The sequence below is a fragment of the Amphiura filiformis genome, chromosome 17 (genome assembly GCF_039555335.1).
Source record: "Amphiura filiformis chromosome 17, Afil_fr2py, whole genome shotgun sequence".
Taxonomy (NCBI): domain Eukaryota; kingdom Metazoa; phylum Echinodermata; class Ophiuroidea; order Amphilepidida; family Amphiuridae; genus Amphiura; species Amphiura filiformis.
In genome coordinates this window covers 28,977,788-28,998,027 of record NC_092644.1, presented here as the reverse complement: position 1 = coordinate 28,998,027, position 20,240 = coordinate 28,977,788, and the positions used below count along the sequence as shown (strand labels likewise).

Here is a 20,240-nt window from a genome sequence, read left to right as displayed (position 1 = left end):
GGCGTACCGTGGCCTCCCCTTCCCCGGGGGGCTGAAGAAAAGCTAATTTTGCCGCCCCTTCCTAAACAGCCCGAAAAGGTTAAAAAAAAAAAAAAAAAAAGAAGGATTTATAGGCGTTACCGCCCCAAAAGCAACACATTTTGATGTATAGTAAATTTTTTTCACATTTTCCCCCCCTTTTTTCTTTACTAATTCTTTTTGCCGCCCTTCCTCTTCCGCCGCCCTCTTTTTGCCGCCCTTCTTCTTCCCTTGCCGCCCCTGCTTTCACCCGGGGCTGGCGCTAAAGCCCCCCAATACGCGCATGATGTCTGTGTGTAAATTGGGTGGGAAAATAGGCTGGCCAACAGTACTCACATATTGATCTGTCTAACTTCAGAAATTTAGAGAAACCATTTTTCAGGCATGAGTACTTTTGCAATGTAGACCAGCAATCAATCTCACTTCTTCACATTGCTGTTGTCTTTTCATTTGACACTTGAACTTATAGGGACTTGAATGTAACAGGTGTGTGGGAGTTCAGATTGAAATCTGAATTCAGACCTTTTTTTATCTTAAAGGAGGATTTCGTGATCCTAGCATCCTCTTTTTATGACATTTTTCAGTAGATATCCAAGAAAAAAGCGTACTCCCAAAATTTCAGTTGATTCCGATTTTGCATTTGCAAGTTATGCCACTGTTGTAATTTCGTTCTGGTATACCAGAACGAAATTCAAAGTTGATGATATTTTTGCTAAACGAATTAATCTGCAAGAAATATTTGGTACATAAACATTATTTAGCCAGAGATTTCCAGTGGTATTACAGGGACTGTCGTTTGCAGTCCAAGAGAACGCCAAATATGGATCAGGAGTATTACATAATAATACCCTGCTATGACAATAGCTGCACTAGGTTAATCGTATAATCTCCTTATGTGGTTAGCATGGCTGGGCCAGGAAATCCACAAGGTCAGCCAGTGTATGTACATGTATTCGGTACATGTGCCATATCTTTACAATGGGTGATAAATTTCTGGTTTGTTTTATTTCAAAAGCGCAACAGTCGATATTCTAAAGCTTGGTCCAAATCCAAGAGAAGAACCAACTCTAGTAATTTATGTGGTTTCAAATTATATCGGCTGTTGCCTTTTTGATAGAAATGGTGTTTGTTGATGTGCACAGTTTCCCATTAGATCATAACATGCTGTTGTACATCCAAGGTCAAAGGTCTTTTAATCCATATTTGGCGTTGTTCTGGGACTGGTTTGAGAGGAGCTAAAGCAATCACTCCTCTACAGCTCTTCTTAAGTTGCATTTGCAAGAGCGATTTATAGCTCCTCTAGATGACTTGTTAAATTCTTTATGCTTTAATGGCCACAGGTGCAAACAGCTCTTCTAAAGCTCTTCTTGAAGAGACCAGAAGAGCATTCTACAGCTCTTTTCTCATTTTCAAATGGCAGTCCCTGGGTATAAAAATCTCAACTCTTTTTGAGAAAAGGGGGGGATGAGGCTGTGGATCACGAAATGCCCCTTTAAATTTGTATCTCTTTTTCTGCATTTCTTCTGTACAAAAGTATAGGAGCTTTCCAAATTTCAGACTTTTATTATCTGTGGTCACTCACACCCCTGAGTTGCAACAAGGTCATAAGTACTTTTTCTAGGGCAATGAAAAAAAATGTTTGCTTGATCTTGCACACTTTGTAGAAGACAGGGTCAGGCAGTTGGAATTTAAATAACAATTACAAGCCCAATTAGCTTGAAAATAAAAAAGCCTGGGCAATAACTGTGCTTTGGAATAGTTGTCTACTGCATCACTTCATTCTTATTTTAAAACACTTTTAAAGGTGTGAAGAAACTGTTAAAAATACTTTCCGTCATGAGGATGGCGAAAAGTTCAAAAGAAAAACAACTATTCCTGGAATTTCCTAAATCCAGGTCATATTCTTTTGTACAGTTCAAACTTTTTTCTAGATTTTCAAGATTAGGGTCGGTCGGTTGGGCAAGGACAAGCAAATACTATTTTATGGGGAAGTCTTACTCTATTATAGTAATTTCACAACCTCTTTCCTATTTTTCAGTAAAGTTGGTCTCGGTATTAATAGATTGTGTTATTTCCTCTGCAGAATACTTTTGGTATTGTTTTAAATCTTAAAGAACTGACTAAAAAAAATTGCAGCAAATAATTATGATATTTATAAATGCATTTGTTTAATTTTTTCAAAGCAGATGTTTTGGGACATTTGTAATGTTTGCATGTCATGTATGTCCTCCTATTTTATACCTACAGCTTAATTGGACTAATACTGAATCAGCCAAATGTGTTGTGTTTGTTAGGCAACAGCGCAATTACAAATAATATCATAATTAGGACATTAAATCCCCCATAGAGCTCCACAGTAAGTGGCCAAGATAGTGTGTGGGGTTTCTTTCATTTTACCTCATTAGTTTGGCTTTAGGCCAAAAAAAAAATTGTTTGTCCACCTCCGACCGACCGTGTACCCTGATCCCGACCATGTCTTTCTTTTTTTTTTTTTTTTTTAAATTTGCGTTGAATGTGCTAGTAAAACAGTGGTTAGTATAAATTTAAAGAAAGAAAATGTAAAGAAAGAAAATGTAAAGAAAATGAACAGTATAACATGCAGAACCATCTCAAGAGTTAAACCAGTAAAGTGCTGTGTGTTTTGACTTATTTACCAGTCTTCAAATTGTCAGTTTCAAGTGCAATATCTAAAAAAAAAAAAAAAAGAAATCCGACCTACCGACCCAACTGTTTCATAAGCCTCTATGGACAAACAAACATTTTTTTTTTGCCTTATGGACAGAACTACCTTCCTGCAAAGATACTAAAAATAAACTTGACAGCTGTTTTTAATAATATTGCATAAATGTTGGCAAAGAATAACAGAATTGAGGGAAATCATATATTTGCTTTAGAGAGCTGGGAAGTGAATCAAGTGATGTATTCTTAGTTCTAAGGTGTATGGCTTTGCAAATGTGTGTGTAAATATCTTGGGTAAAAAATTCTTGTGTTGCTTTAAATCAGGCTTCCTCAAATAGATTTGTTGAAGTGCCACATGAAATAAAAAAAACTGCAAAGCGCCACTCACCCGGGGGCACTTCAATTTGAAATGGATATAGGTGTAGGGCTGGTGCTTTCGCACTAAGGGGCATTCGGTGAGAGCAACATGTAAAAAATATGGGGTCATTGGGTGAGAGCACGATTTTGGCATTCGGTGAGAGCAAAATGTAAAAAATATGGGGTCATTGGGTGAGAACATGCCCTTTTTTTAAATGTAATCTTTGGGTGAGAACCAAAACAGCGCCACAAAAACCTCGAAAATCGAATTTCTAGTTCTAAATGGCTTCAAATTTCTTTAATTTTTCAAAATAAGTAACAAAATCAGTGATAAATGAAAGTTGCTGTTCAAATTGAAGTTGTAAGGGTCTTTGGGTGACAGATCAAATGGAAAAATAGGGGGTCTTCGGGTGACAGAGCACGGAGCGAGCAGGTGTTCGTAAAAAATATGGGGTCTTTGGGTGACAGCGATGCTGAAAAAGGGGTCTTAACAGCCCTACATACGCGTCACCTCCAAAGTTGGAGTGCCCCCCCGGGGCCACTCAATGGATACGAGGCAGCCATCGCAGCCCCCTCCCCCTCTTAAGCTATCGATTTTTTTAATTTGAGGTGCAAATGACGCCATTTGGTGCAACATTTTGTACTATTTTAGCCTGTCTTTACAAGGATAACATGGGAATCGCATTGTTTAATGTTGAAATGTAGAATATTGAAGATATTCCTGATGGATGAAGTTTGATCAAAGGGTTTGATTTTTTTTTTAATTTTTTTTTTTTTTTTCTATTTCAAAATCTAAACGGCGCCACGCCACTCAGGAAGTCACGGCGCTATTTGAGGACCCCTGCTTTAAATGTTGGTGTTTCAGGGATTAAAAAAGCCTTGTACATACCCTTTTGACACACAGTTATTTCACAAATGTTAATCCTGATAATATTTGAGAAACTCTTTCAAGCCAAGAGCTTTTTGTATTAAAAGAAAAAACATTTTAATGTTGTTTAGTTTTGATATATATTTAATGTGGCAGAACACACCCACACACATTTCTAGTGTCTATGATCGCATTGGAAACTTGGGTCATAACGTTAAATCAAAGTATTCTAGGGACCGTTCACAAACACTTGTTAGGGGGGCCTGATCCAAAAGGGGGCCCCTTAACATTGTTGACCCTCCTAAGGGGGGGCTGAAAAAATGACCACAAATTTTCCCGGGAAAGGAAAATTGAGTTTATATGCTTTTCTATTGGGTTGACCCATAATTTTCATGTCAAAAGGGGGGCCTGAAATTTTGAGATCTCAAAGGGGGGCCAAAAAATTTTATGATGAAATTTTTTCAAGATCAGGCAGGCCCCCCAACAAGTGTTTGTGAACGGTCTGCTAGCCACTTTGGTTAAATTATATAAAAAATGGAAATCCTCTTATGGGCCTCCTTCTTCAGAGCGGTGTTGATTAGGTAATATAGAAGCGATTGTATTGAAATATACAGCTTTTGATTCTTTACTGGGAATCCAACAAACAACCTTTTCCCTGTGTATGCAACTATGGTTCCACTTTTCCAGCCTAAGCCTGGCTCATCTCCTTTTCATAACTTTCCAAGGTTATTTATCATGTGTGTCATCTTGATGTCATATTGCCACTGTGAATGCCTAGGATTTTGTCCATTGTCCTGTAAAAAATGGTTGCTTACTCTTTTCTCAATGTAAGTTCCTGTTTCTCAATGTTGTTAGCAGGCTGCATGGTGATACATGTAGTATTTCCTTGAATGATAGGAATAGGGACTCGCAAAAACTTTTTCATGGAAAATGTAATCACCCACCATAAATATTGATTCCTAAAGTGAATTTTTATTTCTTCAGTGATCGGAGCTGTGCGTATCGCGTATACAAGCGTAAACACACAGGCGATAAACAATCACACGAATTGGCTGATCAACAGTCTTGGCAACAAGACGGTTTACCCATTGGCCACTTTTACACGATCGCTGATCACCACCTCGACCACGGAAGAAATAAAAAATCAACTTTAAAAGGGCTGTGCAATAATTATGAGCTTGGGAGTAAAAGTTCCAAATGGCATGCCCAAATTATTTGCCATACCCTCCTTTTTTTTTTTGGGGGGGCTGCCAAAAATCATCTCCCCCCTACTCAGTGTGCACATGCCAACTTTTTGGGAACCCACTTCAAACCTTCAGTGGTCTAATTATATAATGCATGATATAAATGAAATACCGTAATGCATATTTAAACCTTTTCATACTGTTAGCCTTTTTAGAGCATTTTATTTATAAGGTGCCTCACAATGTGTGCAGAACATACATGTAGCTTCCTCCTTTTTTTGACCTGCCAAAAATTGCTTGCCCCTCCCCTTTCAGCTTGTCAAAAATATCCCCCCCCCCATCCCCCCATTTCACTCTCCTGTGGGGGCTGGGACTCATAATTATTGCACATCCCCCATGAAGTACACCCACCTGTAAGAATCCAAATACCAGGCAATTATTTTCATTTTTTTTAAATTACTGGCTAGTTTCAGAAAGTTAAGATACAGGCCTGGATGCGTCACAATCGTTTGAAAATGGAAATGACTTAATTTTGGTCTGTTTCTGATTTGATGGAAATGCTGCAAAAATACTGGCATGAATTGTTGGTCGGCTTTTTGACTTTCATATCGTACATATCAGAAAGTTGATAATTCAAATAATTATTATTAAAAAGAATCTTGCACTCCTAGAGGGCTATGTGTAAATAGTACAAAATGGATATCAATTTATAGATGGCCGTAATGTATGACTGATTGACCCTTAATGGCTTGTTAATTTACAAGTACCAGGGATGTGAAGGTCATTAACATTTACCAGGAATATCCAGGTACCTAGCAGCAGAAGTTACCAGGGTAACTGGGTTGTTTTTAGTGTGCTGTTGGTGATTGCTGGTTATTAATATAGTGGTTTCCCCATGGTCCCTTCCTGTAGAATGACATTATGATATATTATGCACAAGGACAACTGCAAGGCAATGTCATAAGGTGGGAGCATGTCCCCCAGCCTGAACATCGCGAGTAAATATGGTAATTTTCGATCTGATTGGAAATCATATCTGTTCAGTGGCGGCACCAGAAATTTAGGGGGGCAAAATCAATAAATTGTTTGCAAAATTGCTGCAAAAAGTGGAAATTGGGGCAACAGGGGGAAAGAGTTTTGACTGGGGGGAATTTGCTCCCCATGGCCCCCTGTGGCACCGCCACTGTATCCGTTTGACATTGAGGTTATAACAAATTTGCTAACATCAGTTCAAAAGCCATTTATGGTGCATTTTAAAGTTGGCATGATTAACAAGCATGGGCACCACTTTTGTATTTATTGAATATATGCAAATATATTTACAAGAACCGTTGTGAGGATCAATATGTGTCAATACGCCAATATCGTCATCCCAGCAACTTAATTTGGCAGGTATATTCCTGTATGAAGGTGAATAATATGTATTTAAATATTAATTTCTGCGATAACTGGTTAAAACAAATCTCTTGCTGGACAGCCGTCTTAATTAAAGTGCCAATGTAAATAATAAAGATAACTGGTATAATGTTATCGGCAAAATAAATATGCCTGTATTAAATAAAGCTGCTGATTTATTGATACACAAGATGATGCAATCACTAATATAGGAAAAATCATATGATATTTTGCAATTGAATACCTGAGTGGAAGAAGGGCCCAACTCCAATTTTTTACAAAAATGAGTTAGACCCAGTATTTTATTGCCAGCAGACTGTTCTTCCTTGTGTGTGAAAGATGAGCCAAAATCTACACTCTAAATAGTCTTCCACGTACACTTTAATCATGGTTTTCATGGAAGAAAGGCCCAACTCCATGGAGTTGGGCCCTTCTTCCACAAATATAGGGTTAAAGAGGAATTGTGTTCATCCATGAAATCTTTTTTTTTTACTACAATAAACTTTCTTGCTAACATATTACATGAGTTCTACTTATGCATAATGGTGATTACCTAATTTCCGGAGCTATTTATAACACGGAACTGGCGCTTGCAGTATATTAGTGGAAGAAGGGCCCAACTCCAGCTCGTATTAAGACCTGTACCGTTGCCATTGAAACATCATATATAATTTTGAATGTATGTGATATTGTATGTTCATGTATTAAAGGTCCCCTGAAGACGAAAATATTCTGTCTATAAAACTTTTCCAAATATTAAGTTTTTTCTTAATATCTCAAAAACAGTTTTGATGGAGTTGGGCCCTTCTTCCACTCAGGTATTCAATTATTGTAATTACATATAAATAGTGTCATCATAAACAAATATTTGACAATATAACTGCATGTATCAATAACTCGAACCAGCCTGTTCGCTGTGTAAAGATTGAGAAATGTTGTGTTGATTATGCAGCGATTCAGACGATAACATACTGGAAATTTTGTCTAGTAATTTTGATAATTTCATGGGACAAGGCCATACACACACCTCCGACACACCTCCAATATACCCTAGATAAACCCACCAATCAGATTTCAAAAAAATCGGTTCAAGGATAAATGTAAGAAAGAAAGCTTAAAACTTATCTTAACTTGTGACCTGCGAAAGAAAATGAGGACATGGTGTCTGTTTATTTAACAGTTACAAGCTAACAGAGTCTGTGCTACAGACCATGTACATATCACACCTAGGTTTCATTATCATTGAGGTATAGGACTTTTTATTTTTTCGAAGAAGAGCAGGTAGGGCAACTACTCGATTATATTTCTACATGTTCATACTACATACTCTGAAAATTTAAGAAAATTCATGAGTCCGTTTTTTTTAAATCACATTTTGTTCCTAAAATGGGGTTATAAGCGCCCTCAACGGGCACTCTCTCCATAGGGCTACATGTAAAGACCAGTATAGACAAATGGCCCTAAAATAAAATGGACTCGTGCGAATTTCCTCAAATTTTGCATATGATGTAGATTTAACATCTGGAATGTAATGCAAGTGATGTCATTGCTGCTCTTCTAAATTCATTTTTAAAATGTCCGCCCCAGACCAAGGTAGCTCAAGGTCACCGTAGGAAGAGAAACTACTGGGTACCACACACTCACAGAAACCAGAGTTTGCCACTCTGTCAGTCTGTCACACCTTTGGCGCTCCTCTCGCGGCTCCACTACTTGTCCCCACCTCGATCACAAGTAAGACAAAGCTTATACAAGCTGATTCTTGTTCAGATTCATTCTAGTTTTGAGTATTGGTGAGGCAACAAAAACAACCAAGAAGTGGGTTTATTTTAACTTCAACAACTCTTCCTATACCTTTGTACAGGAGCCAAGCGTTGTTAATCCGTGATGAATCCATACTTTTCCAGTAGCGTATACGCGAACGCAAGGTTACGCGTAAGCGTTACGTGTGAGCGTGTAAAACTCGTCATGCATGGAACTTATGCGTAAACACTTTCTTAACATGTTATAAAAGTAGCAGCTAAACATTACCACTTTATTCTTTAGTTTTATTGCTGATATCAACAGAGAAATCACCGATCTTCTTGTAAGGTTGAGTGGCAGTGACAAATGGACATTCCGAATGAAAGAATCATGTGAATTAGACGATCTTTAGCTTGTTTTCGTTGTTGAAAGGGATTCAATCATGTTTCGCCGTTATTCATCACCGATTAACAACTCGCGTCCGGCGCGTCTGTGTGGTTTACTTCGCTCGGGCAGCTTTAGCTCGCGAAGTAAACCATGCATACGACGCGGATGCATCGTTGTTAATCGGTGATGAACAACGGTGAAACATTATTGAATCCCTAAATGATGACTCTTCAAAACATAAATATCAATTTAAAATTAACATGCATTGCCAAAAATGTCCATGCTGATATACCGAAAAACGATAGCTTAGGGAATCTAGCCGGGAATTTCCATAACCTGACCACCTTTTCTGACTACCTTTTCTGACCACCTTTTCTATAAATCTTTTCTGACAATCTTATTTGACATTATTTTGATGTTTGCTTCATTGTTATTATCTTTACACTTTACACAATAATGTTGTACCATTCTGGATGTTAAGTGACATAAAATTGAAATTATCAAGTGAAATTTGTTTTGTTTTTCCATACTTCCATGGTTTTTCACAGGGCAGTTAACTTCTCAGTTTAGAGAGGAGACAGTTATCATTTCAGGTGCTGGGTCAATAGAGCTATGAGTAAACACAATTACCACTTCACAAGGTCACATTCAGGCCTATGGTCAAACATGCCCTGATATATTACAGCATGAATGTGAATATGGGTTTAAGGGTATACGAGGTATTGTTGGTCGAAGCAGATTTTCATTTATCTGAATCAATATATTATTGAAAAATAACACTTTGGTGTTTTGCAGAAGTTCATTATACAAATCATATACTTTGGAAAACTTTGTGTGTTGTTGTTTCAGCCCTAGATCTCTACAACATAACTCAAGAACGTTTTACAAAAGTGTATCTGTGATATTTGAATTATTCTACACGCTACGCTATGAATAAGCCCAATCGCCATAACTTTCAGGTTTTTGGGACACTTTCCGGGGACACTTTGACCTCTGACATATCTGGAAAATTGCTGTAATCATTAATTTATTATTGTAATAATGTTATCATTATAAATAATAAAATAATTAATTTATACAATAATCAAATTTTTGGGTTTGTTTTTATTCTAGTAACACGTTTTAAGTTATATTTTGTACGCTCAAAACCCCAATTTTTCTGAATTTTCCCGATAGGTCAAAGGACAAAGTGTCCCAAAACTGCAAAATGCATTGCAAACTTCCAATGCCGATTGGGCTTATTGAGCAATGCAATTTTTGCTAAAGCTCACTACCATTTGCAAGGTGCTGTGAACTACTTTGTTTTCTGCTGCTTCGACCAACAATACATCGTATACCCTTAATTGTCCATCAGACAGACAAAGTCTGAACAGGGAAGTGCTGAGGGTAACACTAGGGAGCACTCGTTCGAATGAAGTCAGGAAAATTGGATGTGTGTGCAAAATTTTATTTTATTTGTTTTAAATAATTTCATTTACCATGAAAGTGTTGTAGTTTTTAAGTTTCAAGTTTTTATTTGGAAATTGCTTTTACATCATGGCACTCGATCCGATGGTGCATCCAAGACATTAAATATACAAACAAAACTGTATTAAACAAAACAAAATCAAAGGATACTCGACAAGCAAAAGGTACAAATAAATAATCTAAAGTGAGAAAGAAATAACAACCATGTACCCTTAAAAATGTTGTTTATCTATTAACAAGTCCCAGAGAAAAGCTTGCTAATTACCACCCAGCATGACTGTCTATGATTATGGTGTAAAACACTAGGATCCAAAACATTATCATCTATTAGTGCACAGTTCTTTAACTCCAATACATTTGTACATTCATTGAATGACCTTTGAAAATTGGGGTACAAAAACCTCATACTCTGCAACTTGAGGTCAAATTTTGCACTATGATTGTTTAGTTAATGTTATTGGACTATGGCATTGGGATAAGGCCAATCAAATATCACAGGGCTCACTGTAAAAGCTGGTCAGAAAAGGTAGTCAGAAAAGGTAGTCAGAAAAGGTGGTCAGGTTATGGAAACACCCAATCTAGCCTCAAGTGCAATAACTTTCATGTGGACATCAAAGCTAGAGTGCTGTAAGGATTACAGTGCCCCATAGGCAACTTTCATTTCTGCCTGACGACAGACAGAAAATGCAAATTGGCCAATGTTTTTGTTATTAACGAATGAATCTGCAAGAAAGGTTATGCACAGTATAGTCCCAGGTTTATGATGGTAATTGGTATAAAAATATCAAGTGTCCCTTTAAATCTTTGAATGTTTTATTAGTTGAATTGCCTGAAATTTTTCTTTTAATTAATAGAAAATTATATTTCACTATTTAATTGTATATCTCATGGTGAGGACACTGACCTTGATTATTAAAGTTGTTTGTAATTGTACTATCATTATGACCGGTTGGTATTTGATATCATATCTGTGGTGTATATTTTGTAAAGTTGCCAAGATGTGGCTTTGAAAGTCTTACAAGTTCTGCAAATTAAGAAAGAACAATTATCACTGAATTGCAGGTTGTCTAGGGTTGCTGGGCAAGATTTAGGGCTTCAAGCAGCCCTAAAATATCCATTTTTCTGATATTTTTATTTCTTCCTATGTTTTCCTATATCCTATAATTCCTAGATTTTTTTTCAAGTTGCACTTGCACCAGTGAATTTTATGTCAAATTATAAAATTGATACATTTTGGACGCAGTTGTTATAAATTTTCAGCAGTCAGGCGGTAAATTTTGCTAGCCTCTATTTTTCCCCATTATAATACAATAACATTATGCGGCCCATCACTGTCTGAAATTGTCGATGCAGCTGTCGGGTCTGAAATGTACTATGTTCCGGTATAAATGACAGATCTTCCAATTTTGCGTGGATCTACTGTGTAGTTTAAAGTTAAAACAATAAATGGAATGGCTAACAGATTCTTGTGATTAACACAATTACCTTACAGGTACCCAAATGTACAAATGAAAGTGGGTATTTTAGAGATGAAGTGAAGGCACAAAAGAAACTCTCACAACTCAATTAGATTAATCTATTTTTCAGGCAAATTCTGGATCAAAAAGGACAACATTTTATCGTAAATAGCCAATTTGGGGCCAAATATGTTTTGACCAGGACACTTTTTCATACTTTTTCCCCCTTCAGACCCCCGTTTAGACCTACCTGGCTTTGTGCTTGATTATGTTGAGTACATATGTCATGTATGCTTGTATGCGACCATATTCATCCGGCTGATATTTTACTCATACATTCGTTTTTCCAATGTGCCATGCATGGTCATGTTGCGCATCTACATCAGACTCGGGCACACAGTTGTGATACTTGCCTGCGCATCATGGAACTGTGGCCAATTATGAAATTTTTTATTCACTTAGATTAGAAAAGGAGAACCTAATCTTCCGTCTGTTTTTATAAATAATAAATGCAAGATTGACAATTTGTACTAAATGAACATTTCTACCTTTTCTGTTTTTATTGTTCACAGATCAGATGTGCTGCATTGTGGGAGTATTGAGTGAAGCATCATGGGATTTTGTCAAGTCAATAATGTGTGTGTGACAGAGCTATAGTAGAGAAACATTTTATTTATCACAGGATAAAGTGTGTGTAATAATGGCTGTGGTAAGAGGGTGTTGCAATGTTTGGTGTGGTTTTAACATGGGTGGGGTCGCATTGAAACAAGTTTGGCTCGTGTGTATGCATATTCTTACATTAATGTGTACAGAATGAATGCCCATGTACACTTGCAGCTGTTATGACAACACTTCCGCTTGACCAGCAAGTAAGAAGGTAGTATCTGCATATAAGCCTATTGTAGCTGATACTGTCTTTATCACTTGGAAGTAGGTGTGTTTGAATCAGGATGGGGGAGATACTCATGTGGGGTTTTGGGCATGTATATGCCTCCGAGAATTTAAAGTTGACCCATATGAATTTATACACATTTAAAACAATTTGGTGAATTTTTACAAAATTTCAAAAAGAATATCCAAATTATGGTAAAAGAGGGTTTGTTTTTATTTTATTTTTTTTGGGGGGGGGTCTTTTGTTGTTGTTGAAAATTTTTTTTAAAGGACCCACTTCTATATCAAAATAAACAGAAAGGGGCCATATATTGTTATACCAGACATTGTTATATATATTTGTAACATATATTTGTGTCACATTCCTGTATGGTTATTTGTAATGGGTTTGAATCAGTTTGGACTACGCTCAGTGGTAGGAAGAGCTTTCACATTGGTACTTAACCTATGGTTGGGGTCCACCCTGAAATAAATTGTATGTCAAGCAAGACTTCAGAATAACAGTTGTCACCACCCTAAGAGATTTAGGATTAAGATATTGTTATGTTAAGCGTTAGCGCTACGGTTAAGGAACAAAACAAAAGATCGATATTGTACAGTGATTGAGTTATAAGGTGCGGGAGTGCGATCACACACCATCGCACACCTATGTGAGTGTGATTTATAGCACACCTCAAGTCCTAAACTTCTTACAGAGTGCAATTTAATAGAACACCTGACAGCCTGCCTTAACATTTCCGGAGGAAGGGGTTAAATATGTTGATTATGTTTCTCCTATGCTCTTAAAAAAACATCCAACATTAGGTTAACTCACTTTTAGATTTGTTAATACAGATGGGGACTGGGGAGGCTTCATCAATCTTTTGGGTTGCTCCCTTACAACCTTAGAAAAAAACCAATTCTAAGTAGAACCTACAATGGTTCTTGAGCTGTCTTGTACATAGACCCTAAAGGTTCTGGGAAATGTAAGAAAGAACCATTTTAGACTTGAAAAGGGTTCTGGAAAGGCAAGAAAGAACCATTTTGGAGTTCTTTCAATTTTCAAGAATCCTTTTCTCGGGAGAGTTCTACATACAGAATGGCCAAGAACCTTTTTTTTTAAGAGTATAGAGTTAGGATCGTGGTGTGGGGTGGGGAACATTATTCTAGAGTTCCGCTCTGATATCATTTTTAAATATCAACTTTTGTCAATGTAATGCTGCACAAATAGTTTGTCAAATTGGGAAAACGAGCAAATCATGTTTTATAGCAAGGAAACGGTAATGTTGTATAATGTATTATATGAAAAGAAACTATTTACAACATGAATAATTGCCAAATGAAGACCAAAGTACTGCAAGTTAAATCAAGGAGAGTTCCACGCACAAGGTATTTATTGTCATTGTCAGTAGCTGTTATTGTTAATATTGTTATTATTATTATTAAAGGAGTATTTTGTGATTCTGGCATCTTCTTTTTATGATGTGTTTCAATAGATATTCACAAAAACTTATTCCCAAAATGTTGGTTGATTCTGATTTTGTGTTTGCGAGTTATGTATGATCATGTGTATTACATAAGCTCCATAGGCCCCGCCATAGGCCACTGTGTTGTAATTTTGTTCTGTTTAATAACACGAACATAATACAAACATTATGTAGCCATAAGTTTCTGATGGTATAAAAATCTCAAACTTTTTTTTATAAAAGTAGGGGGATGAGGCTGTGGTATTGATCACAAAATGCCCCTTTAATATTGTTATTTTCAAGAATTGGACCTTTAAAAATGCCATGTAGAATCAAGAAATTGCAATTTACAGGCATTGAAATTGCATGTCAGCTGCCATGTGATACTTATATCATGGGATATGGGCATTGTAATAATTACACATATAGTGTGTTGAATCCCACCCCACCCCCATTTTTTAAAATTCCATTAATTGCCAAAGGTAAGCTTTAATATTTAATCCCATCTCTAAATGTGATGTGATCAAGCAAAATCCGTCAGAAGTCGGAAATATTGTTTTGAGATACCGCCAAACAAAGGAAGTATTTACTTATGTTTCCTATTCGCCAGTGAAGTGGTTACATAACTCCTTGGTAACTGGATCACGTACCTTTTGGAATTGGTAGTAAAATGCCGTAAACATTATGTTGTGATCATTTCGATCGTGGTGCAGAACTCAAAAGCGTGATCCAATTGACCTAGTGATAATCGGATTAACGTAATACTTTGCTGGCTGGCAAATTGTTTTGGAAACTCTTGAACTGCTCACATCTTTGAACTGGTTATCCAAATTCAATAAGGTTTTCTGCAAAATGTAGCCTTGCAAATGCTGTTTACAATACTATAAGAAACTGAAAATTAAATATGTACCACATCAGACTGATTTTGTACCACAAATGTTGACTACAGCAAGTGTGGTTGCAATGAAAGAAGATGGTTTCGATGATTTATTAATTAAAGGTGATTTATTTTAAGCAAATATGTAAAACCTATATATCCTGTGTTCTGTCTGAGATCACAATATGATCCCACCCCATGTTCTAATGATATTTCAGTTTTAAAAACTTGGGAGGGACAATACCCCCAGGTATAATATGGATGATCCTGTGTAATGGTCTATAAATATGTAGGTCGCTTTGCGATGGTGTTTTAATATGCCTTAAATACATTATTATTATTATTATTATTATTATTATGGTATATTAGATTACTGTAAAATAATTATGTGTACTTCAGAATTGTGGTGCCATGCAATGCACAAAGATGATGTCAGGACAAAGGTTTGTGTATGAATTGAACAAACAAGTTAATACAAGGTTTCCATGTTTATTTTGGACATCATGAGTGGGCTTAAAACCAGAAATGTATAGGTCTTCTCTTTTCAATGTTGAACATAGCCAAGTATGATTCTAAGCATTCTGATTTACCATCATAAATGTATCATATCATTTATCAATTACTATCACTGTACCTAGCGTAGCTAGCATGTAATTATTGATATTTAGGTCCATAATGAGTATTTCTTTTACCTGATGAAGTCTGATGGTTTCAGACGCAACGTAACAAGTTGCAAAAAAATGTAAGTTCCAGTATTTGATTTAATTCAAAACTTTGTGATTTTAACGACTGGATGACTGAGAATATTCACTATTTTATTTCTTTTACATGTTACTAAATGTTTATATTTTTGTTTACAAACATAGTTTGGATGTATTTCTCTCAGCATAGATCTTGGAGAGAGAGAAAGGTTACATTATTGTATAATCATCATAAACGTTGGTAAAACACTGATTTTGCAAGTTAAATGAAGGTTGACCGAGACTCTAGCTACGCCCCTGTCAAGAAGAGATCCATAATATTAAATTCCGTTACTATTTTAGACAATGGCCAAGGTCCAGGAATATGCTCCAATGTAATTTGGAACCTATTATAGTACATGTATACTGTACCCTTACCTTTGACATTTTAACAAATTATGTAAACCATATGTGTTATTTTATTGGTATTAATTATGTATTTTGATGTTTATTTGTAAAAATTCAAAACAATTCCTCTTTAACCAAATTGCTGCTACTCAGAAAAATGTACCAATTTATGAAAAAGTTGTGTTAAATACACAATAATACATTAATGCTGCACATTATTTTATATGTACATATTATGTTTTTTGTATGAAATTAACAACAAAAATTATGTTTAATTTAATTTGTTATCAGCCAGATGTTAATGGATTTGATGCTGATCACTTGCAGTGGATGTGCATTGAGTAGGGGGTCCATTTTTGTACTTTTAGCCCATTTTTGACCACTTTCATGAAATTTTCCCCCCTTTCAAATTGCCTTGCCAATTTGCCCCCCCCCTGAAAAAGTCAAGGCTATGCCACTGTATCAGCTGGTTTTGCCCATGGTTTGTAGCAAATTGATTCTATAATTGGTTTCAATGGTTTTGCAGATGTAATGAAAGCATAATCCTAAAAATCATATTTATGTGTATGCAGTCTTCAAATTAATTGGTTTTTACCTTGGGGTGCACTTTTGCACTTCATTTTGAAAGTTGTGGTGCAATTTTATCTGACACTGAGCAAGTACAGTCTTAGACAATCAGCCAATAAAGTCAGTACAATGTGGTTTCGCAATTTAAATTTGCACCACGTTTTTAAAGTTGTATCGCAACAGGCAAATTTTGGGGTGCAAATTGCACTGCAATAGTTCTTATTTCAAACGCTGTGTGTATGATTTAGCAACTGCAGCAATGTGACATGTATGTATTTCACTTCAGATTATAAGACTAGGGGAAAATAACAAAATCATTCATTATGTTTGTGCATTATTTTATATTAATTGTATATATGTATTTTCTAACATCAAGGTATAAGAGCCAGAGATTTTATTGCATTCTATTACTGACCATGTATAGTGACAGGTTAATCAATCAAGGTTTGTATAGTTTTGCACTCAAAAGTTTTGTACATAAAATATGTAAATAAGTTAATTTGTTTTATAAATATTGTACACAGTTATTTCACAAAATGTGTACTCGAAAAATAAAACAGTCCTATATTTTTGTTTTTTGTACTGTCATGTTAAAAATAGAAATGTGTATCATGAACAAATTTGAGATGATAAACACTTGTATGATTTGTACACAAGAAGATGGTAGCTAGGTTACTAAATAAAGATGATGATACCTGGAACCTGGTACATATGTAAATGAGGATGTGTACGTGTGATTCATGACCAAGACTCAGAATTACGGCAAGGTATATTTTGTGTTGTGGACAATGTGATGTCAAAGTATCGGATATGGGGGGGGGGGTGTATGGAGGGGGAGTGTCTGTGCTCATAATGATGGTGAGGTGATGTCAAAGTATCCAGGATGATGGAGGGGTGGGTCTGGGTGCCCATAATGATGGTGATGTCAAAGTATCAGAGATGATGGAGGGGTGGGTCTGGGTGCTCATAATGATGGTGAGGTGAGGACAAAGTATCAGGGATAATGGAGGGATGGGTCTTGGTGCTCATGATGGTGAGGTGAGGTCAAAGTATCAGAGATGATGGAGGGGTGGGTGTGGGTACTCATGATAGTGAGGTCAAAGTATCAGAGATGGAGGGGTGGGTCTTGGTGCTCATAATGATAGTGATGTCAAAGTATCAGAGATGATGGAGGGGTGGGTCTTGGTGCACATAATGATAGTGATGTCAAAGTATCAGGGATAATGGAGGGATGGGTCTTGGTGCTCATGATGGTGAGGTGAGGTCAAAGTATCCAGGATGATGGAGGGGTGGGTGTGGGTACTCATGATGGTGAAGTCAAAGTATCAGAGATGGAGGGGTGGGTCTTGGTGCTCATAATGATGGTGATGTCAAAGTATCAGAGATGATGGAGGGGTGGGTCTGGGTGCTCATAATGATGGTGAGGTGATGACAAAGTATCAGGGATGATGGAGGGGTAGGGTTTGGGTGCTCATAATGATGGTGAGGTGAGGTCAAAGTATCAGGGATGATGGAGGGGTGGGTCTGGGTGCTCAAAATGATGGTGAGGTGAGGTGAGGTCAAAGTATATGGGAAGATGGAGGGGTGGGTCTGGGTGCTCATAATGATGGTGAGGTGAGGTCAAAGTATCAGGGATGATGGAGGGGTGGGTCTGGGTGCTCAAAATGATGGTGAGGTGAGGTCAAAGTATATGGGAAGATGGAGGGGTGGGTCTGGGTGCTCATAATGATGGTGAGGTGAGGTCAAAGTATCAGGGATAATGGAGGAGTGGGTCTGGGTGCTCATAATGATGGTGAGGTGAGGTGAGGTCAAAGTATATGGGAAGATGGAGGGGTGGGTCTGGGTGCTCATAATGATGGTGAGGTGAGGTCAAAGTATCAGGGATGATGGAGGGGTGGGTCTGGGTGCTCAAAATGATGGTGAGGTGAGGTCAAAGTATATGGGAAGATGGAGGGGTGGGTCTGGGTGCTCATAATGATGGTGAGGTGAGGTCAAAGTATCAGGGATGATGGAGGGTAGGGTCTGGGTGCTCATTGTGATGGTGAGGTGAGGTCAAAGTATCAGGGATGATGGAGGGGTGGGTCTGGGTGCTCAAAATGATGGTGAGGTGAGGTGAGGTCAAAGTATATGGGAAGATGGAGGGGTGGGTCTGGGTGCTCATAATGATGGTGAGGTGAGGTCAAAGTATCAGGGATGATGGAGGGTAGGGTCTGGGTGCTCATTGTGATGGTGAGGTGAGGTCAAAGTATCAGGGATGATGGGTGGGTCTGGGTGCTTATAATGAAGGTGAGGTGAGGTAAAGTATCAGGAATTATGGAGGGATGGGTCTGGTTGCTCATAATGATGATGACCAAGGTGATGTCAAAGTATCAGGGATGATGGAGGGGGTGGGTGGGGTCTGGGTGCTCATAACTTGGTGAGGTGAGGACGTGGGTAAAGTATCAGGGATGGTGGAGGGGTGGGTCTGGGTGCTCATATTGATGATGAGGTGAGGATGGAGGGGTGGGTCTGGGCGCTCACAATGATGTTGGAGGGGGTTGGTACCAAATGGTAGTTGTGAAGTGAGATGATGAGCACTCACGATGGGGTTTGGTGCCCGGGTTGGTAATCATAATGATGCTGGTGCTGGGTAAGTGATGATGTTTGATGCTTTATGGTGCTGCGCTCATAATTATGCTGGTGCCAGGTGTGAGGAGATGGTGGAGTAGGGTTTGCACTAAAGGCGACGAAAAAAAACCCTGTGTTACTGGCGGATGGACTTTTCAAGTAGGGTCGGTCGCGTGGCAACAATTTTTTTTTTCTGGAGGCTAAAATTACCCTAAAATATCACCAAAAGATTAAAATTTTGCAAACATTTTCATTTTTTTCCCCAAATGTTTTCACTTTGGAGGGGGTTGGTGCCAAATGGTAGTTGTGAAGTGAGATGATGAGCACTCACGATGGGGTTGGTGCCCGGGTTGGTAATCATAATGATGCTGGTGCTGGGTAAGGGAGGCAATTTTTTTTTTTTTTTTTTTCGTCTCACTAGTGGGCGAAGTTTTTCTTTTCGTCTCACTAGTGGGCGAAGTTTTTTGGGTTTTTTTCAAAAAAAACTTTCATGTCACCCCTGGAAATCTAATAATGGTGCGGCCCTTAAAGGTGAAATATTCCACTCACTTATTTACTAGTAGGCCTATTTATTGTATGCAAATATATGCTAAGCAGCATTTGCGGTCATTCTGAATCCCGGATCCCAGCAGGCCACAGAATTTCAGACTAAGGGATGCACCATTAGATATCCAGGGAGGAACTCAACTGGAAGTTTTTCAAAAAAAAAAAAAAAAAACACTCACTAGCGGCCAGGCGGGCCTAGGCCTATACGCATATATGCGCAAAAACTTTGCCCAGTCATCCCCCCCCCAAAAAAAACACAAACAAACAACCAAACAAACAAAACAACAAAAACAAACAAACAAAACTTGACTCACTCACGCTGTGAACAAAGAACTACATTAAATTTGAAATCTAAACCCAAACTTCCGCCCCCCCCCGCAAGTCAAATGATGCATCCCTACAAAGACCAGAATGTGTACCGACCGATTATATAACTTTGCAAACAAGAAAGATCAGCTTTGCATACAAACATTATTATTATTTATCTTCATGCACATGGACGACCACATGCAAAATACCAGGGCAAAATATCAAGGCCAGAAATCGTCCATTCGCTCACATGGTTTATGTTTTGTACCTTTAAATAGTTCTCCACTCTGTAATTTGCTCCAACGGTAGAAACCGGTATAAAAAAACATGTGGCAAATCTTGCGAGACGAAAAAGTTA

The 20,240-nt window shown here is 37.6% G+C and overlaps 1 protein-coding gene across 1 annotated transcript in view; it reads left to right on the top strand.

Moving 5' to 3' along the window:
- Positions 1-17,138, top strand: part of LOC140137577 (uncharacterized) — a 49,184-nt gene extending 32,046 nt beyond the window's left edge. Inside the window, exon 13 of the mRNA XM_072159299.1 lies at positions 12,125-17,138. The gene's annotated coding sequence lies outside the window, so the exon portion shown is untranslated. The remainder of the gene's footprint in view (positions 1-12,124) is intronic.
- Positions 17,139-20,240: the final 3,102 nt, after the last annotated feature.